The following is a 27,969-nucleotide window of genomic DNA, read 5'->3' as shown; positions in this document are numbered from 1 at the left end:
TCTCTCTCTCTCTCTCTCTCTCTCTCTCTCTCTCTCTGTGTGTGTACACAAGAAAAGTAAACAGCCTAGGACTGATATGAGTTCACAAGGCTGAAGATGATAGGCACAGACTTGCTACAAGACAATGGAGAATGGTGAGGACCATGGTTACCAGAGGTATGGTTGACTCAGACGTGCAGTGGCTACCTCACTTCTCTAGCTGCTCAGATCTATAGTTCAGGTTTTTCAGAGAAGCTAAAATTCATACTATTTCTTAGAAACATTTTAAGCCTCGACAGTCAGGCAGTATTTCCAAATATGGTACTGACCAAGGACCAAGAGAAATGTGCCAGTGGGATAGACCTAGACCATATGTTGTGTAGTAACGTCCTTCCAAAATGGAAACATTGCATCTTGAAGGGAGGGTCATTAAGACCCAGGAAGCAAACAACTCACAAGTTCCAGGAAATCCCTGAAATATTTAAGATTCACAAAAGCCCCTCCTTCCTCAAATTATATAGTTAGCCAAAAACTAGTGAAGAGAAGAAACTCTAACCAGTGGAGCTGTCAGCAAGTCATGCAGGGAGCTCCAGAGATGCAACTTTCATGCGTCGTCACCCATACTATGTGGACTTTTGTGTGATGTCACTGCCTCTGAGACACCCATGCTCCTGCAAATAGTCCTAATAAACTGACTGGCTCACCAAGCTATAGTTGAGTGTAATCATTTCTCTGCTCTGCTATTGGTTTGCTTTATCTGGTGTGGCATAGATATTTGTTCTTAGCTCCCAGATAAAGTCACATGATGACATGGTCCACCAGTTTGCCACCTGTGACTTAGACTTTTGGAAAATGTCACAATTAACAGGACCTTGGCTGAGTACTAGCTGGGGAAGGGGGATGACCTGGATGGACTATGGCATAGTAGCATTTGCAACTGTCCTAAGCCACAGACTTGAACTACAGTCTGACTTTCAGAGCTAATAATTAACCAGTGTTGCAATAAGAATTAATTCTCCCCTGGTGGAAAGGAAAAGCAGACTCAATATTTTTGTCAGGAATGACCACGTACAGTTTGAATTTAAGCAATAAAGTGGTAAATGTTTGGTGGGGATTCTGAATAGGAAATTTGTGGCTTCTGGAAACGTGATTCAAGAAAAAGCCACCACTTTAGATAAAAATTCCAGTCACAAATTTGGAGGTTTGGGGAGGTCCTTAGCTGTTTCCCTAGAGAATCCTTCACGAGATTTCTGAATGTGAGTAGGAAAAAATATATTGTCTAGCTAAAATCAGGGCCAGTAAAAGGAAGGCAAAAAATCCACTTACTCCTCTCTGATGGTTCCGATCTTTTCTGAATGGGATATTTAGGCTAAAGGAACAACATTATAGGAAATATAAAACACGTTTGATAATGCTGTGTGATATGTGCTTTATGTGCAAATGTGCACTAGTACGTGCATATGTGTGTATGTGGTGGACATGTGTATAATGTATATATGAATGTGATGTGTGTGTCTGAACTTGTGTGGCCATCACAGGACAACATTAGATATTGTACCTTACCTTCAGCCTTTTTCAAACAGGGTCTCTCTTTCTCTTTTGCATACACCAACCAGCCAGTCTGTGACCTTCAGGGGAATCTCTTGTGTTCACCTCTCACAGGCAGACTGGGATTAGAGACGTGCATTACCACACTTGGCTTTGCACAGGTTCTAGGGACCTAAATTGAGGTCTTCAGAATTCTGAGGCAAATACTTTAGCCCACTGGACATCTCCCCAGCCCTCCTAATTGCTTTTGACTTATGATGCCTCAACCATATCTTTCTGGAAATCAAAGGGAAAGATATCTTGTCCCCAAGCTCCCCAAGTATGTCTCACATGGCTCTTCTAGTGAGCATCAGCCTCAGCCTCTCCCTGACTTTGACTATAGTGATTCCTGTCTGATTCAACTGATAATATCATCCTCAAAATGACCGGAATAAGAATGAACATGTGAGGGGGTAGGGAAGTGACTCAGTGAGTTAGGTTTGCTGCAAAAGCATGAGGACCCATGCTCATATCCCTAGTGCACATGCTAAGCCAAGTGCAGTGGCATGATTTTGCAATCTAAGTATTCATATGGGGAGATGGGCAAGGAGACAGAAGTGCCCTTGGAAACTGGCCAGATCATCTGGAATGTGCAACGGTGAACGGTAAACTGTCTCAAACAACGTGGAAGATCGACACTTGAGTACTGTGTTATCCCTCTGCTCACGCTCACACACCAACACACAGACACAGACACAAACATACAGATAAACAGACACACCCCTCCCACACTAGAGAGAGAAAGAGAGAGAGAGAGAGAGAGAGAGAGAGAGAGAGCTCACTGAACAGAAGAGTCAGTACAAATGGTCTCATCTGTACCCACTTCTCTGCAGAAGTTCTTGTGCCAGCCCTGCTTTCTTCCTGTGTAAACGGAAGGGATAATACAGATCTCACAATGACAGCATTGTCTCATGTCATGACTGGTATGCAGTTGGCACTCAGTTCCTGCTCCTCTCCCATTGTTTCTTTCCAATGTTAACCAAACCTCCAAAGTTTTGGAATCCAAATGGAGTGTATCCAAATTCTCATCATCCCTCCTAGAAGGCCAAGGGTGAGGTAATGGAGGATGACCTCAGAGTCCTCCTTCCAAATCCCAGGATTCCCTAGGTAGGAATGCACAATGAGTATTTTTCTCCAGGAACCCTGACCCTTGCCACACTTAATAAATCAATTAATGAGCATGGTCCATTTATTCTACATGCTTTGGCTTGTTTTCCATCTGCTCAGCCTAAGACAGTCTTGGCCCACGAGGGGCTGTCCATCCAGAGAAGCACAGCCTTGTAAACAGAAAGTGCCATAAAGTATTACAAATATGTATTGGGTGGCAGATGTTGGAGCCAGCTCACCCTCACATCTGGAAAGAATATGCACTGTAAGATTTTTCTGAGCAATGCCTTCCCCCAAAATCTCTGTGAAAGTGGTTAGCATTCTGAGTGTACAGAACATGGTGGTGTGCTACCAGTGCCCCAAGCCCTGCTAAAGTCTACAAGTGTGCTGGCAGCTTGGCAGGCCCCTCTCCTAACTGTAACAGCAAGATGGGGATTCTAGAGATAATTAGATTTTGTGTCTGGGTATTATACAAACATATTACTCTATGAGGACTGCATTACATCAAAGGATGGGGAAACACAACAGCTGGCCTTGGAGAAGGGGGAGAACAGCAAAGACAATGAGAGCCCAGGCTGAGGAATTGGTATTGTTTGGTGAGCTGAACAGGAGACTTCCCTCTGAATGGCCTCTGCAAAGCATGCTGTCCTCCTGGCTGACAGAGCTCGGAATGAATGGCCTGTGTATTCCTGTTTTCACACAGTCCATCAGCAATAAATGAAAGGTTTGCGCTGCAGCCAAGAACAGAAAATGATGACTCTGAGTCACTCTGGGAAACCAGGATAATTTAAGCAGACTACGGCCTCAGAGATCTCTCAATGTAATAGTCACCAGGGGCCTCCCAGGACAGCTTGTCCTCAAGGCCCACCCACTGCTGCCAGCCCAGGTTGGCCCATCCTAAGGAACTCCCAAGCTAGGGAAGGCCTTGTGCTTCTCCAACATCTGGGAAGGAATTCAGATCTGTGGCTTCTGCCTTAGTGAAGAGATACATGGTCTACACGTGAAGGTTACAAGTAGAAGCTAGCCATTTGTGGGAAAGGCAAAGCCTGGGCTACTTTTCTGTAGCAACATAGTGTGTGTGTGTGTGTGTTGTGTGTGTATGTGGTATGTGTGTGTGTGTGTGTGTGTGTGTGTGTGTGTGTGTGTGGTATATGTGTGGGGGTATGTGTGGTGGGGGGAGTATGTGGGGCGTGTGTGAGTGTGTATGTTGTGTGTGTGTGTGTCGTGTTGTGTGTCTATGTGTGTATGGGGTATATGTGTGTGTAGTGTGTCTGTGTATGTGTTGTGTGTCTGTGTGTGTGGTGTGTGTGTGTGTGTGTATGTGGTGTGTTTGTGTGTGGTGTGTGTGTGCCTGTCTGTCTGTGTGTCTGGATGTGTGTGTGTATTCAGGTGTGAAAGCAAGTGTCTGGGAAATCCAAAAGAGGGTTGTCAGAACCCCTAGGGCTGGAGTAACAAATGGATATGAATACTGGGAACTGAACCATGAACCTCTACAAGGAGAGTATGCCCTCTTAACTGCGGGACCATCTCTCTAGCTCCCACCTTGTATGAAGATGGGGTTCCTCCTTAGTCCTGAGCTCATCAAGTAGGCCAGACTGGCTGGGCTATCCAGAGACCTAGCTGTCTCGGCCTCTCTAGCTCAAGAATTACATGCAAATGCCACCCTGCTCCTTACTACCCAACACATTCACCTTTTCTTAAATGTGGGAACTAGAGAGTGAACTCAGATCCTGTCTGATCGACTAAATTATCTCACCCCAACCCCCACGAGTATCTTGATACAGCTAACCATTAGTTAATGAGACCACTGGGCAAATCACTGTGACTAGCAGAAGGGTGACTTAGTATTTGTCAATGTGAGCAGGTACTAAGCATTTCTTCATGGATCACCCCCCACCTCCCTTGATCACTGGGGACAGCTTCAGGGACATTGCCCAGCTAGACTTTCACTTCAGAATTAATACTAGTTGCTTTGGCTGCCGATAACTGATTTTACACCCCTCCCCCACCTCTGTGTGTATGTGCACATGCATGCACATGTTTGTACACATGAATGTAGTGCCTGCAGAGGCCAAAATAGTGCCAGACACCCTGGACCTGAAGTTGTGAGCGGCCATATATAGGAGATGGGAACAGAACTAGGGTCCTCTGTAGGAACAGCATATGCTCTTGGCCACTGGGCCACCTCTCCAGCTACTTTTCTTTATTCTTGAGTACTTTTCCAGATATGTCTTCATGCACTACATACAACAAGCTTCACAGGAGACCATTAAGTGTCTGAACAGCTGATTGGCTGGCATGGGAATGGTGGGGATTAAGGCAAACTGAAGGTTGCCTGTCCGTGCTCAGCCCTCAGATCGTTCCCTACCAGAATGTGGGCTCTGCAGTGTAATTTCCTCTTGTTTTCAAAAGAAACCAGGAGATTGGATTTCTTATTTTAAAATGTCTACTGAAATATTTTTGTTGCATGAACACTTACATGTTGTAGATTGGTTCATATGCTATTTGTGTTTATTCAGCTCCCCAAATCACTCAGGAACCCGCGTATTTGCCTGTTAGATGCTGAGAGTCCCTGCACCCAGTTGGTTCTAATCATATGTAAAGTTGCTGCTGGCCAGTGGCTGGGCAGGGAGACAGAGTCAGGACTTTAAATTTCCCACGTAAGAAAACCCTGAGAGAGGAAGACTTTTTAGAATCGCCTTGATGGGGAAGTAGAAACCTCAAGCCTGTGAGCTTCAGGAGAGAAAGCATACAACCACATAAGAATCGGGGAAGAGTGGCCCCAGGGTCCTCTCCCCTGACTGGGTCTGGGGTAGCAGAGATGAAAGATAGATTTTAGTAAATAATAATTCAGGAATATTGGTGGGGAAGCATTAGCAACATGGAAGATTTGGAATGGCCTAGCCATTGAGCTGCTTAGGGCATATTAAAAATAAGACTGTGAGTGTGTGTGTCTGTGTGTTTCTCTGTGTGTGTGTGTGTGTGTGTCTGTGTCTGTGTCTGTGTGTATGTGTTTGTGTCTGTGTGTGTGTGTCTGTGTGTCTGTATGTGTATATCTGTGTGTGTGTGTATATCTGTGTGTGTGTGTGTCTCTCTCTCTCTGTGTCTGTGTGTGTGTGTCTGTGTGTGTGTGTCTGTGTCTCTGTGTGTATATCTGTGTGTGTGTCTGTGTCTGTATGTGTGTCTGTGTGTGTGTATCTGTGTGTGTGTCTGTGTCTGTGTATAGAGAGGAGTGCACGTGCACCCGTGGAGGAGTTTAGAGCAGATTAATATACTGCTGCTTCACTTATGTGTGCTGTAGGAGTTGATTTTCTCGTTTTTCTGACAAAACACTGACAAAAACAACTTAAGGAAGGAAAGCTTCAGCTTGGCTCATAACTTGAGGGCACAGCACATCCCTGTGCAGGAGGGTGACAGCAGGAGCATGAGGAGTTCATTGGTCACATCGCATCCACGGTCGGGAGGCAGGGAAGGATGAAGAATGATGGTCAGCCTGCTTTCTCCTCTTTACTTAATACAGGAGCTCAGGCCACAGGATGGTGCTGCCCACTTTTAGGGTGGATTGTCACTCCTCAACTAACCTAAAGTAGAATCTCCATATTATGGCCAGAGATTTGTTCCCATGGTGATTATCAACCCCAGTTCATAATTAAGACTCACCACCTCACATGATTAAAAACAAAAAAAATCAAAAACAAAAGACAGAACCAACAAAACTTTAGTAGCATTGGACTAAACCAACATCCTCTAGCTACTTCTGGAATTTTCATGAGTTTCTTCTAGAAACTACTTCTTGATTGATTAATTTATTTGTGTGTGTGTGTGTGTGTGTGTGTGTGTGTGTGTGTGTGTGATATGAATGCATGTGCACATTTGTGTGTGTGTGCCTGTGGCCACACCCAGAGGGCATGTGCCTGGCAGTCAGAGGACAATCTCAGCTGACAGTTGCACCTTTCTTGGACAGGATCCCTGTGTATGTCAGGCTAGCTGTCCTGCAAACTGCTGGGGATTCTCCTATGTCCATCTCCTCCCTTTCAATAGAAGCATCACAATTACAAATGGTATTGTCCTTAACTTTGTGTGACTTCAGGGGATTTGAAGTCAGTTCCCCATACTAGTGTGACATATGTTGTAAGCACTGAGCCATCTCTCCAGCTTTGATGTACTAGTTTGGTTGGTTGGTTGTTGTTGTTGTTGTTGTAACAGTGTCTACCAACCTCTCACTGCTCACAAGATGCCTTACTCCCCTCTCCCTCCTTTTCTTATTATCTCAGAACTATTCTGGTGCGGTTGTTGGTTAAACCCATAGCTATTGTGTGCAATGTTACTGCTTGTTGGATGGAACAATGGATGTCCTGAGTGAATCTGTGCTGTTGACATGGGCACAGCCATGTCAAGGACCTCAACACCCTGGAAGAGCAGAGCCTTCCCTGGGTGATGCTCAGAGGGATGGAAAAGCTTTCCTTGGGTCAGAAGTGTGAACACTGATGGTGCGTGCAGAAAATGTCCACTTTAGCTTCTTTTCTGCCCCCATATAAATCAGCCCGAAGACAGTGCTGCTACAGATACTGTCCCTAATGAGATAAGCTCAACCCATCTGCATGTTCAGATGTATATAATAATCCTGTCTCTGTGTTCAGAAGTACATCATAATCCTGCCTCTTTGTTTAGCTGTATATAATAACTCCATCTCCTTATTCAGGTGTATGGAATAACCATGCCTTCTTGTTAACTATATATAGTAATCACTCTGAGCTATACATAATAAACATGCTGTGCTCTCATATGCCCGCTTTCTTGCTCAGGTGTATGGAATAACCCCTCCTTCCTGTTCAACAGTGTATAATAAACATGTTGCACTCTCATAGCCCCACCTCCCTGTTCACTGTATGACTGATCCTTCCTCCCTGTTCAACTGGATATAATAAACATTCTGAGCTTCTGGGGTACGGCAGCTTCTCCATCTGAGAGCCCAGACTACCCAATGCCAGCTTTCCTATGTCCATGTGTCTGCCATTTCTTCATTCCCTTGTCACCCTGGTTAAGTCAATCTTTGGAGCCACTTAAGGATGCAGCAACTTATTCAAAACAAGAACATTGGTTATTTCATTTCCCTTTTCAAACTTTAACATCTATCTATGTATTTATATGTAACTATGTATGTATCAATTTATCTATGTATCTATGTATCTATGTATCTATGTATCTATGTATCTATGTATCTATCTATCTATCTATCTATCTATCTATCTATCTATCTATCTATCTATCTATCATGTATGTATGTATGTATGTATGTATGTATGTATGTATCTATCAATCATCTATCATCCATCCATCTATCCATGCACTGTCTTCTCAGTTATCCTCATGGTTCTTTTTCTCCAGAGAGCCTTAGAATATATTTTATGTCTTTGTGAAGTTTCATCCCCAAAGTCCCTGGATGATCTCATGAGTGTTTAGGGAACATTAAGGCTGCTATTTGCTCTTCCTCTGTAGGTACTCTAGTGGGGCTGCTGCTGCCCCAAAAGCTCCCCTTCTTCGTGACTCCAAAAGTCTGTTAACATCTTTTGTTGCAACTTCTGCAGTTATTGTTGTCTTTGAGGCCTATTAACTTCAATTTAAAAATTGAATTTTTAATTCAATTTTTTGGAATGTTTTACCTATGTGTATGTCCATGCACCATATGCGTGCTTGTGCTGTTAGATCCTTTGGTACTGGAGTTACAGTTGGATGTAAGACACCATGTACATTCTGGAAAACAAATCCAGGTCCTCTGGAACAGCAGCAAATGCTCCTAACTTCTGAGCCATCTCTCAGCTCCAACTTTAAAAAAAATAATTATGTTTATTTATTTACTTATTTGTGTGTATGAGTAAGAGGGAGACGGGGAGAAAGAAATGGATAGATAGACCATAGATAGATGATAGGTAGATAGGTAGATAGATAGATAGATAGATAGATAGATAGATAGATAGATAGATAGATAACTGTTGATACATCACAGCACTTATGCCGGGGTTTGAGAGAGGGAGAGCTTGCAGGAATCAGCCTCCCTCTTCACCATGTGAGTTCTTGAGATCACCCGCTGGTTGGCAGGCTCCATGACAAACAGGTTTATGTATAAGCCATCTTTACAGGTCACTAGCACCTTTCCAGTTTTTTTATTGGATGGGAGAAAAATTAAATACATATTGCCAGTCATGTTAATTAAAAGAAGCCTTCCAGGTGGGAGGAGACTTTTGGAGGTGATAAAGACATTTACAGCATGGATCATGAAGGTGGTTTCATGGCTGTATGGGCATATGCTTATCTCCAAATACATCAATGTGTGTGTATTCATTATCATATGCATTACTATACATGACAAGTGTATATATCTTACATGTTGCATATCTAATGTGACAATTGCTTCTTATAACCATCTATTAGGTAAACAAAAATGAAAATAAAGAGCAGAGGAGGAAAGTGAATCAATGAACAGCTCAACTAGCTTTCCAACTGTTCAGTCACAGCTCACATCTTAAAACACAGTGCCAATAAAGAAAAGAAAGGCAAGAAGGGTCCTGTTTGACCTGAGGGTGTTTTAATCTCCTCAAGGACTTGCCATGATGAAAACACGCAGGCAAAAGTTATGAAGCCACTGAAGCAAAGAAAAGTGGGGTTGCAAATAAGACAGGAAAGAAGATGGAATGAGAGGGACAGCAGGGGAAGAAGGTAGGCGTGCTCTGCTGCACCTGACCAAACCCCAGTAATCCAGGACTGAACCTGTCAGAGGAAGCAAAGGAATTAGGAGCCCAGGAGTGCTGATCAGGCCTCTGGTTTTATAGGGCTGCACTCACCGTGGAGCTGAAGGTTCTACATCATTGCAAAATGTGCTGGCTTAAAACAAGCACTGATGACCCCACAGGGTCTGTGGGTCAAGTTTAAAAGCAGGTTAACTGAGTGACATTGGCTCCAGGCCCTTTCTAAGGGGACAGACCAAACGTTGGCCAGGGATACAGGTATGAGAAGACCTTCCTGAGGTGGCGGGAACCACTTCTAAGCAGAATGTCGCCTTGGTGTCTATGCTTCTCATCAGGCTAGGTTTCTCTAGAACTCAGCTGTAGCTGCCTGAGAGTGAGTCAGCTACTTGCTGCTAGAAGCCACGGAGTCTTTTATGACCTGGCTTCTAGGACTGAAAATCATAACTTCCAATTCACATATTAAAACAAAGTTCAGAATGCTCAAGGGGATGATAACTAGGCTATACCCTTGAGGAAAAGGGTATAAAAGAATCTGTGGACACTTAAAACCACTGGATGGATATTTGAATTACTCAACCTTTGGACAATGCTTTCTTTTGTCTGTTTTTTTAAATAAAAGGCTAATGGAAGGAAAGATAAATGACCTTTATCGACAGGTTATGACTATCAAACACAGTGTGACATAAAAAAAAATCAGTTAAAATTTCCTTCTTTTGCTAGAGAGACATAAGGGAGTTCAAAGTCTTCTTTCACTTGCTGTGGTTTGAAGGCATTTCCTAATTCCATGTCTTGAAAACTTGGTCCTTGTCCTAGTTGGGTTTAATTGACAACTGGACACAGCCTAGAGTCATCTGAGGGGAAAGCCTTGATTGAGGAATTGCCTTGACTTGCTGGTGACCATGTCTGGGGGCGCTAGGGGGTTGTCTTGATTATTAATTGAGCCCAGCCCACTGTGGCACCATCTCTAAGCAGGTTGTCTTTGGCTATATAAGAAAACTACCTAAGCACGGGTCTGTGAATGAGGCAGAGCACAAGCCAGTAAGCAATGTCCCTTCCATGGTTCCTATCTCCAGGTTCCTGCCTGGAGTCGCTGCTCTGAATGTTCTCAATGATAGATTATGACCTAGAATTATAAGCCAAATAACCCTTTCCTATCTCCCACTTATTTTTGTTGTGTTTGTTTGTTTGTTCAGAGTGTTTTATAACAGTACAGGATGAAACTAGAACCAGCCTCAACACAGCAGTGTTGAGAGGCAGAAATTTGGCATAGGGAGAGACGAAGGCAATGTACATGGACAGACTTATCCCATGACCTTTCCTTCAGAGATGTGCACAAGTACCTTGTTCATTCCAAAATGATTCCACACATGTCTAGCTCGATGAACCAATGAGTGTGACTTAAAGCAGCATGGGGAAGCTACATTAGCATAGGTGACAGCATCCATAAACTTCATCCCTCAAGGGCTCTGCACAGCTCCCACGAAACTCACTGGAGAATCTACTCTCCTCGGCAACCATTGCTGTTATCTATAATCTTGGGGAGGGGCCTCAAGAAGCTTGTGGCATCCTGAGTTTACAGAGCCTAGTGTATTTCCTTATTTTCCTTTATCCCATGAGTCTCTGTAGGACCATGAGGGGAAGTTCCTGAAAGAGAACAACCACACAGCAGTGGATTATGAGCTGGGACCAGGCAGCTGTGCTGTGAGAGCATTGTTTTCTTGACTTCGCTTTGTGCTTCCCTCCATGGTGTGATAATTCAGGTTAAAGGGCCCCCTCAAATGTCAACCCTGTTATGTCCTGGTCACCAGAACAACAAGCCAATTAACTTCTCTCTGTAAATAACCAAGACAATGGCATCCAAATATAAGAAGGAAGAATGGACTAAAATATCCTACTTGCTGCTCTGTGACACACACATTTAGAAGGCAGTCTTTGTTTTGGGGAGGTGTGAACAATCTTATATTAAGCAGATAACTTCTTTTAATCCTTATAACTATCCTTTCAACCTCCCTGCCAACAGATATTTTTCTTAACTACATTTATGTACTTCATTCACTAAATATTTATTCACTACATATGACATTTCTTCAGGTCATTAAAGAACTGTAGTTTGTTTACTCATTCAACAAACCTTTATTGAGTTCCTGTGATGTCCTAGGGTACATCGAGAGTCTGGTGACACTTTTGAGCAGATGCAACAAGTGGTTTCTGGTTAACTCTTGTGGGGGTGGGGGGAACGGAAGTCCAGATATCTGTGTATGTATACAACATTTGGGAGACTGAGGCATATTACATAGTGAGTTCTAGGTCAGTCAGGGCTAAAATGATAACTTTTTTTTCTCAAAGTAACAAAGACAAGGGCCCGAAGAGGTGGATCAGCAGCTAAGAGTGCTTGTTGCTCTTGCTAAGGAGCCAAGTTTGGTTTCCAGCACCCACGTTGGGTGGCTCACACTCACCTGTAACTCCACCTCCAGCAGTTCTCCTTCCTGTTTCTGGCTTCTTAGGGCACCACACTCGTACATGCAAGCCCTCCCACTCCCACACTTAGCTGAAATTAAAATTAAAATCATTTCAAAAACTCCTAAACTAAAACTAATGTAATGTGTCTAAGGGTGGACAGAACTAAGCTATCCAGGGTTATATCACTGAAAGGATTCACAGGGGCTGGGACTGAGGGAGGAGAAAGGGGTCTTTGATTTCACCAGGAAGTATTATTCTTTACCAGGAAATGGTAGACACTAAAGAGGAATATTTTATGAGAAAGGATGCTGTCCATTTGCTCAACCATATGGCTTTAAACCCAAGGAGCTGGTAGTACGGACATTCTAAGCGGGAGAAACAGGGCATGTATCTAAGGGAAGGGTTCGTCTGAGCTTTTTCCACATCTGTACAGAGAGATGGCTGTTCTCTTTGCCTCCTGTAAGACTTCAGCTGGTCTTCCTGAGTCCAGTGTCTCTACTGATTCAGTTTGTGACCTGGTACCTCTAAGAGAAGGTGGGACGTCAGTCAATGTTGGTTTAGATACTGACACGTTCAGTCAGTGGACAGTAATGACGTATTAAGGGGGGCTAACTTGCATTGTGTTGGGGAATTAGGAGGCTAGAACTCAAGCAAAAGCCAATTGTGAGAGGCAGAAGTGAAAGGGAGCGAAGTGGGGATGGGGCAGCAGTTCACTGGGTGAAGTTCTTGCTGTGTAAGCACTGGAGACTAGAGCTCTGATCCTCGGGGTCTACCTAAGTGTCGGGTAGGTATGGCAGCCACACTGTATTCCAGCACACAGGAGGTGGAAACAGAGAGACCCCACTGCAAACTGAAGCGTTTGAGTTGCTGAATCTGCAGGCTCTAAGTGAGAGACGGTGCCTCAGTGTATAAGGCAGAGAGTCTGACCTTAGTCTGAGGACTCCACATGGACAAACATGAGCCCCCTATACACATGCAAACGTGTGCACCTATACATAGCTTGTGCGCACGCGCGCGCGCGCGTGCGCGCGCGCGCGCGCGCACACACACACACACACACACACACACACACACATGAAGAAAGAAAAAGAAAGGAAGACCTGAGTTTGCAGATGGCTGGTCCCAAGACAGGGTGGGTGTTGGGAGCTTTTCTGGTCTGTTGCTGTTGTAATTACAGCATCTGAAAGCTTGCGTGACATTGCTAATTTTAGAGAAAATGGGACACTGATATCTGCAAGCACACGCAGGCTTGGGATGCGGATTAACACTTCCACCTCTCACAGAATCAAACCTCAAAACGGTGTCGGCATCGGGAAATATTATTATTAGAAGAATGTTCCTGAGGATGAGATGAAAAAAATGTAATGTCAGCTCTTTAGGAGGGTTTCGTGAGACGGAGTGGTAATAAAACAGCCAGGGGGGCAAGCTATTCAGGGAACCGAGCTCCGAAATGATGGAGTCCGTTTAATTCTGTTTCACTGTGGCACGGTGTGTGTGTGTGTGTGTGTGTGTGTGTGTGTGTGTGTGTGTGTGTGTACTCAAAAATAAATTAGTAATTTTCCTCAAGTTCACGAGGAGACTCTACAATGGGGTACACGGTGAGGAGATTTTTCTCATTAGTTGCAGGGAAAACAAAATTTAAGTAGTAATGATAATAGTAAGGTCTACCCAGGCAGCTTAATGGGTAAAGGTACTTGAAAAATAAATCTGCTGACCTGTGTTTAATTCTCAGATATCACGATGGAAGGAGAGATCAGACTCCCAGAAGGTGTCCTTAGATCTCTACACATGCAGCATGTCACACATGCACCATGTCACACATGCACCCACCCTCACACACACCTTGAGTACATAATCCCAGTGATAAATAAAGAAAAATTGAAAAATACAAGTCTGGTGAAATGGCTCAATGGATAGGGACATTTGCTGTCAAACCTGATCATTTGAGTTTGATTTGGGGTACTCAAGTGGGAGAGGAAAAGAAGAGACTGCCCCAAGCTAACCTCTAACCTTCACGCATGGCCCTGGTATGCTCATACACTTCACCCTTGGCAAGTGAATAAAATATAACTGAAAAGAAATGAAAAGAGTGTGTGTGTGTGTGTGTGTGAATACAGGTAAGAACTTGTGAGCACAACATTGAGAGACAGAAACAGGAAGTTAAAGATGACTTAAGGGAACTTTTCTTCTGTGGGATAGCTTTTAAACCACACCTACAACTAGTATAGAAATAGGAATAAGACTGAGACAGGAAAACGTGAAATGGTAGCATTTAGAGACAAAAAGTGAAGAGTTACTTAGGCCCTAAACAAGTAACACAAAAGCTTATTTATTTGTTTTGACTCAGATGAAGAATAATTCACAGAAGACCTGAATTATTATTCTTGAGACAATGGCCTAGAAACCCACTGCCCGGCTTTGTGACATATCATGGACACAGGCTGATATCTTGTGTAGTTCACTGGCATTGTGTAAATACTACAGTAGATCTGTGGTGGAGAATCTGGGCTTCCATGGAGCTTGGGGAGTGTGAACTCTGAAGCCCACATAGCATAGACGACTCAAGCACTCTTTATTTCCTGGTCCCCAGGCTCCTTGGGGACCCTGTACCAAGAAAATAACACTGTTAATTGTCTGGACTTGGGCTGGGCATGCCCAGTATCTTTGCTCACAGTCTGCCACCTCCGCTGGTGCCTTTTCTCCCCCTTGCTGTGCGGAAGCACTCATCAGGGATGTGTGGGCTATGGAGATGGCTCAGCCAGTGAAGTGGTTTCTTCACAAGCATGCAGATCTGCATCACCCATGTGAAAAGCCAAGCTTGGGGGAGCTAATCCCAGCATTGCATGAACATAGGAGGATCTCTGGGGCGTGCCGGAGCGGCTAATCTTAACCAGTCCAACCAATGGGTGAGTTACTGACCCTGTCTCCAAATAAAATAAGGCAGAGAAATAACAGAGAAGACACTGAAGTCCAACCTCTGGTTTCTATGTGAGCATGCACTGCGCGCACACACACACTAAAGAGGGTTGAAAGAGAACATGTGGCCACTGCTTTTAGCAGCATCCTTAGCTGTCAGCTAAGGCTTGTGCTTGAACACAGGCCCGAATGATCAAAGTTTGCTTTATTGTTCAACCAACAGACCTCTTGCTCTCTATATGGAAAACCTAGAAAGCAATGTGAGGTTCAGTGTTGAAGCCATTAAAGGGGACTCTACGGTAATAAAGTGAAAATACATGTAGTGTCTGTGATTCTTAGACAATACATGGGTCAATTCATTGATGGTGTTTTATTGGATGTTTGTGAGTCTCTGTAACTTGGGGAGATGATGAAGATCATTACCTCTCTGACCTCTGTTTGTTTCACTCTGAGATAGAGACAATACAAGTGTTCAGTGTCCAGACAGACCATGCACAGAGGGTTATACGGAAGGTTACAGGTAAAAGGCAGGAAGCCCAGCACAGAGTGAACACTTGATCGAGGCCAGAAACAACGAAACAGTTGAACAGGCAAACAGAATCCTTCCACCTTTGAAAGGGCCTGAAACCCTCTGCTCTCAGTGACTCTTGGCTGTCAGCCCTGGCCATATAATTAATCACAGTACAGTGAGCTCTCGATTATCTGCACTAGTGAAGGGCAGAGGCGTGGATAATACAAAACAAGGGACAATCTAAAAGTCATTTATATCTTTGGCTTTGGAATGAAGTCAGAGAAACACACATGCATGTTTGCGTACACACAGACCCTTCTCATTATGACTGCTATTTACTGGCCCAGGCTTCCTGATCGTGGCCTCCGTGGACGGCTTCTGGAGGAATCTGCATTGACAAACGTGGTGCATTAGATATCAAAATGTTTTAAAAATGTAATAGACATTTGATTGGCCAAGTGGCGTATTGTGTGAGAGATGGCTATGAAAGCAGAGGGAATCATGTTCAAAGCCCCCGCAGGTACATCAAAGCCAGACATAGGCACACCTGTCTGCAATGCAGGCGTTTCGGAGAGGGTCTCCAGGACCTCAGGTCAGAACACCGAACTAAAACAACGGCGAGCTTCAGGCTCAGTGAGAAATCCTGCCTCCCAACCTAAGGTTAAAGAGAGATAGAAGACATCTGACACCCCCTTCTGCCCTCCATGTGCATGAGCACATCCGAATGCGCATGTGTGCACATAACACAGTGCAACAGACAATGCTTTAAATACAGACAATATTATCGTCAGTGTTTTAACAGTATTGTGGGACGTAGAGGAAGGAGGATCAGAAGTCCACAGTCAATCCTTGGCTGCATATCAAATTGGAGGCCAACCTGGGCTACATTTCTGTAGTCACCAGTATATAGGGGCCCCACACAGATTCTGCCCTTTGACTCTCTAGCTCGTCATCTACTTGCTCATTTATGTACTTATTTTTGTTGTGTCTTCTTTTGTGTTTTTAGTGAGCATGTCTCTTAGTGTACTAGGAGGCCAATAGTTCTGCATGTCTTAAAGATGGCTCTTATTGATTGGTAACTGCCAGCAGGCTTCGAATGCTTGGTTCTTCTTTCCGTTTCTTCCTTCCTTTCTCTGTCCCTTTCTCCTTTCCTTCCTGTCTCTGTGCCCCCATCCCCGTATTTCCCTCCCTGCCTTCTTTCTGTTCCTTCCCTCCCATTCTTCTTTTGTGTCTCTTTTCCCGCTCTTTCCCTTCCTTCCTTCCTTTCTTCCTCCTACCTTTTGACAGTTCTTTTTCTCTTTGTTGTCCCATAGCCTCATCCTTCCTCCCAGCATCTCTGCTGTAAGAACCTATCAAGATTTCCCTAGCTCAACTCTTTAGCAGAAAATCCATCTCCAGGGCCCTAGTCCATGGTCCGGAAGAGGAAGATCAGAAGGAAGTTGTCCCCGTTTATCTGAGGCGCCCTGGAAATTGGATGCAAGTCCCTGGGTCATGGGGCTTCCTTCCTATCCTCTAGATCACTAAATACTTAGCACTGGGGCAAGAGAAGGCAGGGGAGGGAAGGAGGGGTAGGTAGGAAGCCCATGGCTGTGTCTGCTTGTGTTTGCCTCCTACAATGGAAGGATAGGGATAGAAAAGACTCAGGCGCGACATAAATATTTCCTATTATGGAAAAACTGAAGCCACAATGGAATCCGTCATGCTTGTGATATGAGAGACGGACAATATTTCGGGGCTGCCGCCACGTCGGCACCTGAATGGAGTTTATATTTTGTTTATGGAGCTCAATCCGAAGCCTTTTTATTTATTTATTTATTTGGCCCAGCCTGTGTAATTCTTCATGGGAGCTCGAAATGGCTGCGGGAGCAGCTCAATATTCCATTTATTTTATTTATAAAAGAAATTCAAAGGCTGAAAAGATGAAGTAATTGACTTACCGGGATGACAGTTAAACCCACTAAATTTAATCTTATCCTCTCAAGTACAACATATCGCGCTTACAAATTATCGCTAGGCACCAGGCAGCCCGGCGTTCCTCACCTAATGCAAATGGAATGGAGGCCGCTGTTATTGTATTATCTGACTTTACTATCGGCATTAATCCGGCTTAGCTCACTTAATGATGCCACTTGTGGCTCGGCAAAGGCTGCAGAGAAGTCTATAAACTACTTCCATTAAAATGCAAATCGGGCCCGCCGAGAAAATAAGTGACAGGAAAAAAAAAAAGTAGGAGACTTGGGCCCTGCGAGCTGGGCCCCCACAGCCCGCGTGATCCCAGGTGATAGCCTTACCTCGATTATCTGCGCGGGGGCCCAGAAAGGGAGCCGGCCCCGCACGCAGCAGCCCCACAAAAAAACTGCTCCAACAAGCCAGGCTATTTAATTTCTGGAGAGATTTCTATTTCTTTTTGTTGTTAGGAAATGAACAAATACTTATCAATGTAAAAACTGCTATCTCCCATCTCCCTGCCAGGTTTTTCATACTGATATTATTTGCGCCGCATAACACAGGAAATGAAAATCTTCTCCATTCAGTCTCCACTGTATCTCCAAATCCTCTGCGAACAGTCTGGCTGCCTCCTCCCCTCACTCCCCTCACTCCCCCCGCCCCCCCCCCCGAACCCCCCTAGCTCTCTTCCTGGTAAACAGAAAGGAAAACTTCAGTGAGCTAAGGAAAGAGACAAGGCTCACAATTCTCCAACCAGACTGGAAATCTTGGGTTTCTGGGAGACAGTTTTTCTGTGCTGTTGAGGATGAGCTGGGGCGAGTTTGGAAGCCAGAGCGGGCTGGGAGCTCAGTGCTAACATCTGTTTTACTTAAGGGACCTGATTTCCTTTTAGGAGGGAAGGCCTGTATTCCCTTTCAGTGTGAAGCATCCTGGGCCCTGGGGTTTATATTGATTCTGAACAAGGCCTAATAAAAGTAAGAGGGTGATCTCCCTTCGTATTTCAATTCCTTAGTTCCAACAGTTTTTCTTCAGTTCTTCGGGTGACACTAGGGGATTCTAGTATCTCTCTTAGACATTGGTGGGACCTTGAGCCCTTTTCCTGTGGGTGGCCTAGGAAACAGAAAGATAGATAGCATCCTGCCATGTCCTCTGTGGTCAGGGTTTCAAATCCCATGAGGATTTCTGACACTCACTGAAGGATCGATGCTAGTTTTTAAATACTACAGTACCTTTTATGGTAACAATATTACAACAAAAACATTTTATCCTGCCGGGGGTATCCAGTTAAAATTGACTTGGGGCCTGTCCTTGGTGAACTCCTTGCTTCAACCTCAGCATTTTCTACCACAGAGGAGAAAGCTATGTGCTCCCAAAAGGCATGGTGCTGTCTACCCAGGGCCTAGCTAATGAGAGCTTCCTTCTTAGCCTTAAGTACTCTTTTGGGGCTCAAGGGAAAGATGACTAAAGTTGGAGAGGAGAGAGACTCTGTGTTGAAGAAGCTGGGATGAAGAATGACTTTCATGGTGGGGCCTGCCCACAGGGCCATGGGGCTGTACAGGCCTCTATGTGACTGTAATGCCTTGGCTGCATGGCTCAACAAGGCTCAACACCCCAGAGACTTCCAAGTCCTTTGCCTTTCTCTTTAGAGAGGCCTTTGTCCTTCCCATTTTCTTACGACTGTGCATACCGTAGTCTAGGCTGGACAGTACATGCAGAAGCACGGCTCCACCTTGGAGCCCGCTTCAGTACAGGTGGGCTCCCTTTATTCTCTTAGGGACAGTTTCCTAGGTAAAACTGGATCTTTGGCTTCCAGAAAAGCATTTCAGAACGAGCCATTATAAAGTTGGATTGATGGTTATTAAAAATAGGAAGATGGGGTCCAATGAAAGACCAAAGCCAACCTTGGAGCATGGGTGTGGGATTCTCAATGAGAGAGGCACAGCTTATTTTAAAATAGAACAAAACAGAAACACATGTTTTAAGCACAAGGGTTAAGGGAAAGAATAAGGCACATCCAAGTGTGGGTACAGGATTCTCAAAGGAGAGTCACAATGAAGTGCCTTAGCGTTAGGCACATTTGCATGACCTTCAGATGATATGTCAAATGGGCTGCTAAGAAACACCTGTCCTTCTTGCCTTTTCTCTCTTTGAAAGTGAGAGTATAGGGAGGTACCTTGGATGAGGTATCTATCAGTCTGATATGATAAAACCAAGAGCCACAAGGGTTGCAGAAGGGGTTTCTAATGAGATTTCTAGAAAGTTATAGATCTATAGCTGGGAAAGAAGAAAGGCTGTAAGAAAATGTTGTTAATTGTAGAACTGTTGATTTTCAGCTGGTAGAGGCTTCAACCAGATTCTCAGGTAAATGACCCCTTTCTCTTCCCATCTGCTCATAGTTTTTATCTTATTACATATAGGATGTGTTCCATAAGAGATTGTAGAAGGGCAGGTAAGATGGCCCAGCAGGTAAAGATGCTTGCCACCAAGTCTGACAATTTGAGTTCAATCCTGGGGATACACATGGTGGAAGGAGAGGATCAACATCTAAAAGTCATCCTCTGGTTTCCACATGGGTGTCATAGCACACGTGTGCATACACACACACACACACGTGTGAGCATGCTTGCATGCACATACATGCACACATATATGCAAATCTCTGTGAGGCATAATATACACACGTGTATCTATGTATAACATAGATATCTGTACATGTATACATAATATTTTATACACACACACACACACACACATATATATATATATATATATATATATATATATATATATATACACACACATACATATACATAATTAGAGAAGAAGAGTTTGCTAAGTGACTACAGGAGTGGAAACTATAGTTTGAATCTCTGCTACTATACACTTATTTAAACTCGATCACAAGTATGATTATATTAGAAGATAAACTGGTTAGGAATGATTGGCTTATGAGAATGGATTTTGCAGGTTGTGGTGGCACGAACCTGCAGGATTTGCTGAAGGAGGCAGAGGCAAGAAGATCACAAGGATGGAGCCCTGGTGAGTGGAATCCCAGCCTTTGTAAGAGGCCCCAGAACTTGGTCTATTCTGAGATGTAAATCGAAGCTGATTTTCTCTGGACTTTAATCCTCTAGTAACCTTGATCCTGAACTTTCCAGACTTTGACATGATGAGAAATTTCTGTGCTTTTTGATATAGGAAAACTGGGGAGACATGCAAAGGTGTGAATCCAGCTAAAGTGGGCATATTAACACAGGGACATGGACTGCTTAGGTCCAATTCATAACAAGAAAAAATACACACAGTATGAGGAGACGGGTCAGTAGCAAAAGTACTTCCTACACAAGGTAAGGGCTGGGATTAGTATCTTTGGAACCCACATTAACGCTGGGTGGGTATAATGGTCTACCTGTAATCTCAGCTCACAGGAGTCAGAGATAAGGGTTCCCAGAGCAAGTTGGCCAGCTAGCTAACTGAAAGGACACTCTGGGTCAGAGGAGAGATGCTGCCTCACTATAGAAGGTGGAAAGTGATTGAGGAACACACCAAACATAAACCTGGGGACTCCACACAATGTAAGTACACACCTGTGTACACACTCGTGCACTTACCCATATGCACACACATTCAGACACCCGTACACTCATGCATACCACACGTTTACATACATATGCAACGAATAAACAAAAAGGGAAAAGCATCCCCCTCTGTTTGCCGACCTAAATTGTATGGGTTTTGTTTTTTCTTTCTCTTTTTAAAAACTTGAGCACATGCTTTGTGAACGTGGTGGTTTCTGTGTAATGAAATTGGACACGTCCAAGTTTCATGGTGTTTATCTGCTTGTTCATTATCCCACAAATGTTTACAATGTGATCCTGACATGCCAAACCCTAGGATGGGTAAGGAGATATAGCAGTGAGTGAGACAAACAAGATCTGGGGGACTAAGGGACTTCTATCCTAATGGGAAAAGAAGAAATAAAACAAACACACACCAAATAAATCAATACAGGAGCAAATGAAGACTACAATAGCAAATCGAGATAAACGCCATGAAGAAAACGGAGAGGGTGATGGGTAGAGAACGTTCCATCCAAATATTTTGATTTCCAGATCATGCCTTCTGAAAACGCATAAGCATAAACAGCTTGTGTGATGCCTACCCAGCATCTAAAACAGCTGCTTCTAGTTAACCACTGCTGTGTAACGAAACACCCCAAAAGCCAGTGACTAAAAATATCAACAATATTCATTTTACTCGAAAACAGCAGTTTGGGCAGAACTTACTGAATAGCATTCATCTGGCTTCACGTGCCCTCTGCTGTGGAGGAAGCGAGGGCTGACTGCAGATGAAACTGGGGTCCTCTAGGGACTGTCTTATTCACGTGCCTGAGGTTGATACTGGTTATCAGCTAGGACTGCAGCTAGGGCTGGGGTGAACACACCACATGGTCTACCTACGGGTAACTTGGCTTTCTCATGGCTTGGACCTGAGTTCCAAGTCATAAGCCTAATAGAGAAAGGGCAGGCAAGGGATAATGCTGTTTATCTTGTCCTAGTCCTGCAAGTCCTGTCATGACGTATCTGTTTACAGTCCTGCATTAGAGGTTAGTCACTGAGATAGATGGAAGCATTTTCAAGGGAATGGGAAGTATTCATGTTCCCATAGCAGGAGTGTTAAAATCTGTGGTCAACAGCACAACATTGGGCACACAGACTCTCCCGCTGGAGTCCGGGAGGGGCTCACAAGACCCAGCCCTTTCCTTGGGATTCACAGGCAGTCAATGGTGGCTATAGAGGTAGGGGTGGGAGTGTAGGGGGATGGTTTCTTCAGTGGAGCAGTGATTGGTATGTTGCTCATAGTCCTATAAATAACCCTTGTTGATACTCCTCTAATTAACCCTAAATAAAAGTGTAAGCTCTCACATGTAAAAAACCTAGACTGTAAAGGGGGACTAGCTGGAAATAGGAAGTGGATCAGAGGGAGGAAAAGGGAGAGAATAGGGGGTAATGGAGGTGAATATGATCACAATACATTATTTACATGCTTGCAAATGTCATAATGAAACCCAAGAATCACTGCTTGGAATTTCAAGTCACTTCAAGTGTACAAGACAGGCTCAAGCTCTCATGCCCTGTGGTCCCCTCCTTCTGGACTCTTTCTTGTCCATTCATTATGCTACACAACCAGGTTTCCTTTTGTGTTGTTTGGTTTCCATTTTGTCCTCTTCTCCTGATGACTTCAATTGTATGCTAGAAAAATACTGGAGAGCTCCTGGGAGAGACATGTAAAGTCTTTGCACTTCTGCCTAAGGGTCTTTCCCTACGTTATTTCCTGAATCTTTGGAAAGAGGGCTTGGATTTAAAGAGAAAAGAACCCAGCCAAGTGTCTAGTTAGTTTTCAACCAAATGATACACAGTGCTGTATGTTTTTGTCTGGTATTCTATGAGATTGCTCCCCAATTTCTATTTATCCCTCACATTCAAGTTCAAGCCAGACTCCATTGTGAGTCTGATCATAATCTTCTAAAATCATCAGTAGTAGCCATTAACATTTATTGAATGCTCAGTGTAAGTCAGCGATCCAGTTTTGTATTTATTTCAATTCTTACTTGTCTTTCTATTTCTGTATGCATGTGTGTGATGTGCATATATGTGTATGATTGTTTACATGGGAGTACATGTGCGTGCACAAGCCTGTCTGGAAGCCCAGGTTTTATGTATGGAGTCATCCTCCATTATTTTTCTACCTTGTTCATTGAAGAAGGGTCTCTCAATCAAACCTAGAGCCATCAATCTAGATAGTCAGCTAGTGTGGGAATCCCTTTGTCTCTGTTTTCCAAATGCAGAACTACAGGAAGATTGCTACAACTATCCACCATTTACATGGGCTTATACTTGCATGACGGGCACTTTAATGTCTTGCCTTCTCCTCAGCCCCTATTTCTGCTCATTCTTATAGCACTTCTGAGGTTTTTTCCATGGAACAGATGGAGACACACAGACAAAGAGATTTTTCTCAAGGTAAACAGGCTGGTACTCGATGCATTTGGAAGTCAACTCTGCCTGTCTTGAGTCCAAGCCTTTCCAACAACAATTAGCACAAACTCTGCAGGCTACAACAGATACGCAGTGAATGAAGGAAAACCACTGGGTACTTCATAAGCATAAGGTACTCAGGCAGTAAGCCAGTCAGGAAACTGCCATTGGTCATTGATGTTACCAGAGCAATACATCAGCCCTTTATAATGGACAAGGACTTTTGAAGGTTACTTTTATTTTTACTTATGTCTAGGTATGCGTGTATGCTGGTGTCCAAGGAGGACTGAGACACTGGCTTCCTTGAAGCCGGAGTTACAAGCATTTGTGGACTTCTCAGTGAGGGTGATGAGGACAGAACTCCAGTCCTCTGCAAAAACCAAGTGATCTTAACAGCTGAGCCATCTCTTCAGCCCTTGAAATGGAAGGTTTATATTTGTTGGCTAGCCTCGTTGGAAAGCTGCACTTGAAGGCACAGATTAGAGCTTCTTTAGCCTTTTCAATTGACAACTGAGCAGTCGGGATTTAGGGCCTGGGTGTGAGGAGGGGTTTCAACAGTGAGTTATGAATCAATCAGCTAGCCAGCTCTTCCTTCCCCAGCAACTTTGAAACAAGTACTGGTGTGACTTAAAGATAAAAGGCTGTGGGTGTGGCTCAGTTGATAGAGTGCCTTCCTAGCTTGTTGGAAGCCCTGAGTTTCGGCCCAGCATTAAATTAAACCAGGCAGAGTGGTGTGGGGCTTGAGAGTCAGGCAGGAGGATCTGAAGTTCAATGTCCTCAGCTACATAGTGAGTTTGAGGCCAGCATGGACTACATGAGATCCTACCACAAACAAATAAAGGCAAAAATCTGCCTTTCTTTCTGTGTGTGTGCTCCTCCCTTTCTTTCTGTGTGTGTGCTCGTCCTTTCTTTCTGTGTGTGTGCTCCTCCTTTCTTTCTGTGTGTGTGCTCCTTTCTTTCTCTGTGTGCTCCTCCTTTCTTTCTGTGTGTGTGCTCCTTTCTTTCTCTGTGTGCTCCTCCTTTCTTTCTGTGTATGTGCTCATCCCTTTCTTTCTGTGTGTGTGCTCATCCCTTTCTTTCTGTGTGTGTGCTCGTCCTTTCTTTCTGTGTGTGTGTTCCTCCTTTCTTTATGTGTGTGCTCCTTTCTTTCTCTGTGTGCTCCTCCTTTCTTTCTGTGTGTGCTCCTCCCTTTTTTCTGTGTGTGTGTGCTCCTCCTTTCTTTCTGTGTGTGTGCTCCTCCTTTCTTTCTGTGTGTGTTCCTCCCTTTTTTCTGTGTGTGTGTGCTCCTCCTTTCTTTCTGTGTGTGCTCCTCCCTTTCTGTGTGTGTGCTCCTCCTTTCTTTCTGTGTGTGTGCTCCTTTCTTTCTGTGTGTGCTCCTCCCTTTCTTTCTGTGTGTGTGCTCCTCCTTTCTTTCTGTGTGTGTGCTCCTTATGATGGATTTCTGCTTCTTCACTCCTAGAGTTTGGAATATTTCCCCCAAACACCAGAGCCTTAATCCCTACTGTGGCATTTGGAGGTGGTGGGAACTCTAAGGTGTACTCCTGAGTGAGGTGTGCCCTTTGCAGGGTATATCAGTCTTTTCCCCTCTTTTCTGCTTCCTGGCAATGAGGTGATCAGCTTTTCTCCATCAACAGCTCCCCAGTGGTATACACTGCCTCATCCCGGGTCTGGAATGACATAAATCTTTTCTTTTTAAATAAAGTTTCTGAGAGACCTGGATCATGGCTAAACTCTCCAAATCAATGAGCTAAAAGAAACCTCTGTTCTTTAGGGGTTGCTTTATGTCATGTACTTGTAGTGCCTGATAGAGAGTTGAGTGACTCCCCCTAATACATACCAACCAAAACTAACTAACTAACTAACTAACTAACTAACTAACTAACTAACTAACTAACTAACTGAGGGACTCTACTATGAACTGACTGTAACTTGTGTCAGCAAGTCCTGTGAAATGAGAAGGAGAGATTGCTAAGAGGCCTGAGTTGAGGGCTTAGAGAGCTTGGCAAATTTGCCTCTCTTTTTTATAATCTGCCATGGGGTTGCCATGGTAGAACAAAATCTATGATGGAAATCCAAATAGATACATTATCTCACAAAGTTAGACATAGTACATAGTAAACATGTATTAACTGATGTATGTTTAGTTAATCATCGTATTTGACTTGGGAAACGTATGCTTTCAGATGAGACAAACTTAATCTCCTGATAAAAATTTTCTTCTTTATTAGTGTGGTCTGTGTCCCCCCCCCCCTTTTTACTCTTTTTAGGGTCTATTACCTCACCAGCCATGGACTTTCGACCAGGTTGAATTTACAGTACTAGATGTGAACTCCTTCTCATGGAGCCACTTCAAATCTAAATGCAAAGTAATTGGTTAGCCCCATAATAGCTATGCCACTGATGCACAAGTGGGTTTTTCTTGTGGCTGGTGTTCACTTCAGAGGAGCTGACTATTGGTTGGTCTACAGAAAGGGACCAGAGAGAAGAAAGTCACCCCTCTCACCACACACACACACACACACACACACACACACACACACACGGGGGGGGGGGGAGAGAGAGAGAGAGAGAGAGAGACAGAGAGAGAGACTCACATACGCACGTGCATTAATGCTTGAGAGATTTGTTGGAATAATGATAAGCATTTATAGAATTTTATGGATAATAGTAAGTCTTTTAATTTCTTTGCAATATTTTTATTAAAATGTTTTATTTGCTCTTCATTATAAATATTCTCTCTCTCCACTTTTACCTATGAAACAAGTTGCAAGTTTTGTATACTAAAGGCCAGATTAGAAATGTTGCAGTCGTTATGTGCTTCAAATATACGTGGCATTAGTGATTCAAAAGCAACCCTAAGCAATCTACAAATAAATGCATGTAGTTGTATTCCAATAAAGCTTTATTTACAAAAGCAGAAAGCCTGTAGTTTTCCAGTATGTACTGGATCTACTGTAGGAGATTGGAATCAGTGATTGTTCTAGTTTTATTATGTCACTGTGGTAAAACACTCTGACTAAAAGTAACTTAGGAGAAGAAAGGATTCATTGAGTTTATATTTCTAGGTCATAGTCCATCACTGAGGGAAGTCAGGACAGGAGCTCAAACAGGAACTTGAAGTAGAGACCATTGGAAAACCTGGTTGCTGGCTCGCAAGCTAGACTTCTTACCCAGCACAAGGCCACCAGCCCAGGTAAAAGTGCTGCCCAAAGTGAGCTTGCCCCTCCTAAATCAATTAACAATCAAGAAAACCCCCCACAGACCTCCCATAAGCTAATCCTAACTGAGGCTCCTAGGTTGTGCCAAGTCGACAATCAAAGCTAACTAGGTCAATAGTAAAAACTTTCCCAAACATGACTTCTAGCCTTCAATATGCAGTTAATATAAGCAGCAAAGTATAGGTGACTTTCCATAACTCTAAACTATTAAAACAAGGAAGACGAAGTTCATTGTATCTGGAAAATGGAGGCACAAAGTATAATCAAAGAAACTGTTAGAAAATTAGAATTATATGTAATTTGAAGTTCTGCCTCTATGCAACAGCCCTTCTGTCTGTGAGGGCTCTGAGCAGAAAAGCTATTATTTCCCACTGATGAACCACAAATGGGCTGAAGATATTTGCATACCTTTTTTTATACATAATATATATCGGCACTCTAACCTCTGATTCTTCTTACTAAATTCCATTTAATTTGCCATTAATTAGTAAATTGTTATGTGAAATGCCTGCAAAGCATCTTGGGTGAACTGGCCCTGGCATGATGACTATTCTTCTGCGAGCTATCTGAAATTGTTATTGCTGAGCAATTTCCATGAAAATAGGAGGGCCTGCGAGCTGTTCTTTTAAAATCAGAATAAAATGAACTAAATGGAGGAGAACAAATAAAAGCAATAATAAATCAAGGACAAAAGACAGGAAACTCGTCTCCCCCCCAAAAGTATCTAAGAAGTGCATTAGCCTCTTGTGGATTCAGGTGCTTCCTTGACTCTCAGTGAGGCTGGGAACAAACACACCAGCCGCAAAGGCAGATCCAGAGGAAACCTGAGAAATTCCATTAACATTTGCATTAAGAGTCTTCTGAAGGGTGCGGCTGTGCCTCTGCGGGAGCTTGGTTCCAGCAAGGCCTCTCCTTCTTTAGGACACACTGAGCACATTAACCCATTCAAGGTCAGCTGCAGATCATGGACACCCCCCACCTCACCCCCATTTCTTTTCTCCCCTTCTTCCACTTACAGCCAGTGCAAACTCACCTTCACTTTAGAGTGGACTTTTGCCTTCAAATTGCTTCCCTGGTAAACTTTCTTTTGGCCTCCTCCGGAACCAAGCCCAGAAGAAAGGGGAGCCTCTGCCCCTCCACCCTCCCTTCCCTGCCTGCTCTTCTGCTGGGTTTCAATGGCTGAATGAACAGTGTGTTAGGTTCACTGAACTTGGTGTTGGCTAGGGTTCTGTGCAGAGACAAAGTCAGCTTCCAGGCCAATTTCCATATGAAAGCAGCTGAGGTCTCTTTCCCATTTTGGAATTCCAGGCAGCACTAGGCTTCTCCATTCCCACCCCCACATCCCAACCCACTCCTAATCTCCCACTCCAACTTCTCTGGCTAGGGATAGCTCTCACCAGTTAATGGAGCCTGAGAGAGAGAGAGAGAGAGAGAGAGAGAGAGAGAGAGAGAGAGAGAGA

The 27,969-nt window shown here is 43.9% G+C and overlaps 1 long non-coding RNA gene across 1 annotated transcript in view; it reads right to left on the bottom strand.

Moving 5' to 3' along the window:
- Positions 1-27,648, bottom strand: part of LOC110305353 — a 50,147-nt gene extending 22,499 nt beyond the window's left edge. The window contains exon 1 of the long non-coding RNA XR_003837617.1: positions 27,543-27,648. This is a non-coding gene — a long non-coding RNA (uncharacterized LOC110305353). The remainder of the gene's footprint in view (positions 1-27,542) is intronic.
- Between the last annotated feature and the right edge of the window lie 321 nt (positions 27,649-27,969).

The sequence above is a fragment of the Mus caroli genome, chromosome 1, assembly GCF_900094665.2.
Source record: "Mus caroli chromosome 1, CAROLI_EIJ_v1.1, whole genome shotgun sequence".
Taxonomy (NCBI): Eukaryota; Metazoa; Chordata; class Mammalia; order Rodentia; family Muridae; genus Mus; species Mus caroli.
The sequence above is the reverse complement of the archived record's forward strand: the minus strand, read 5'-3'. Positions and strand labels throughout refer to the sequence as shown.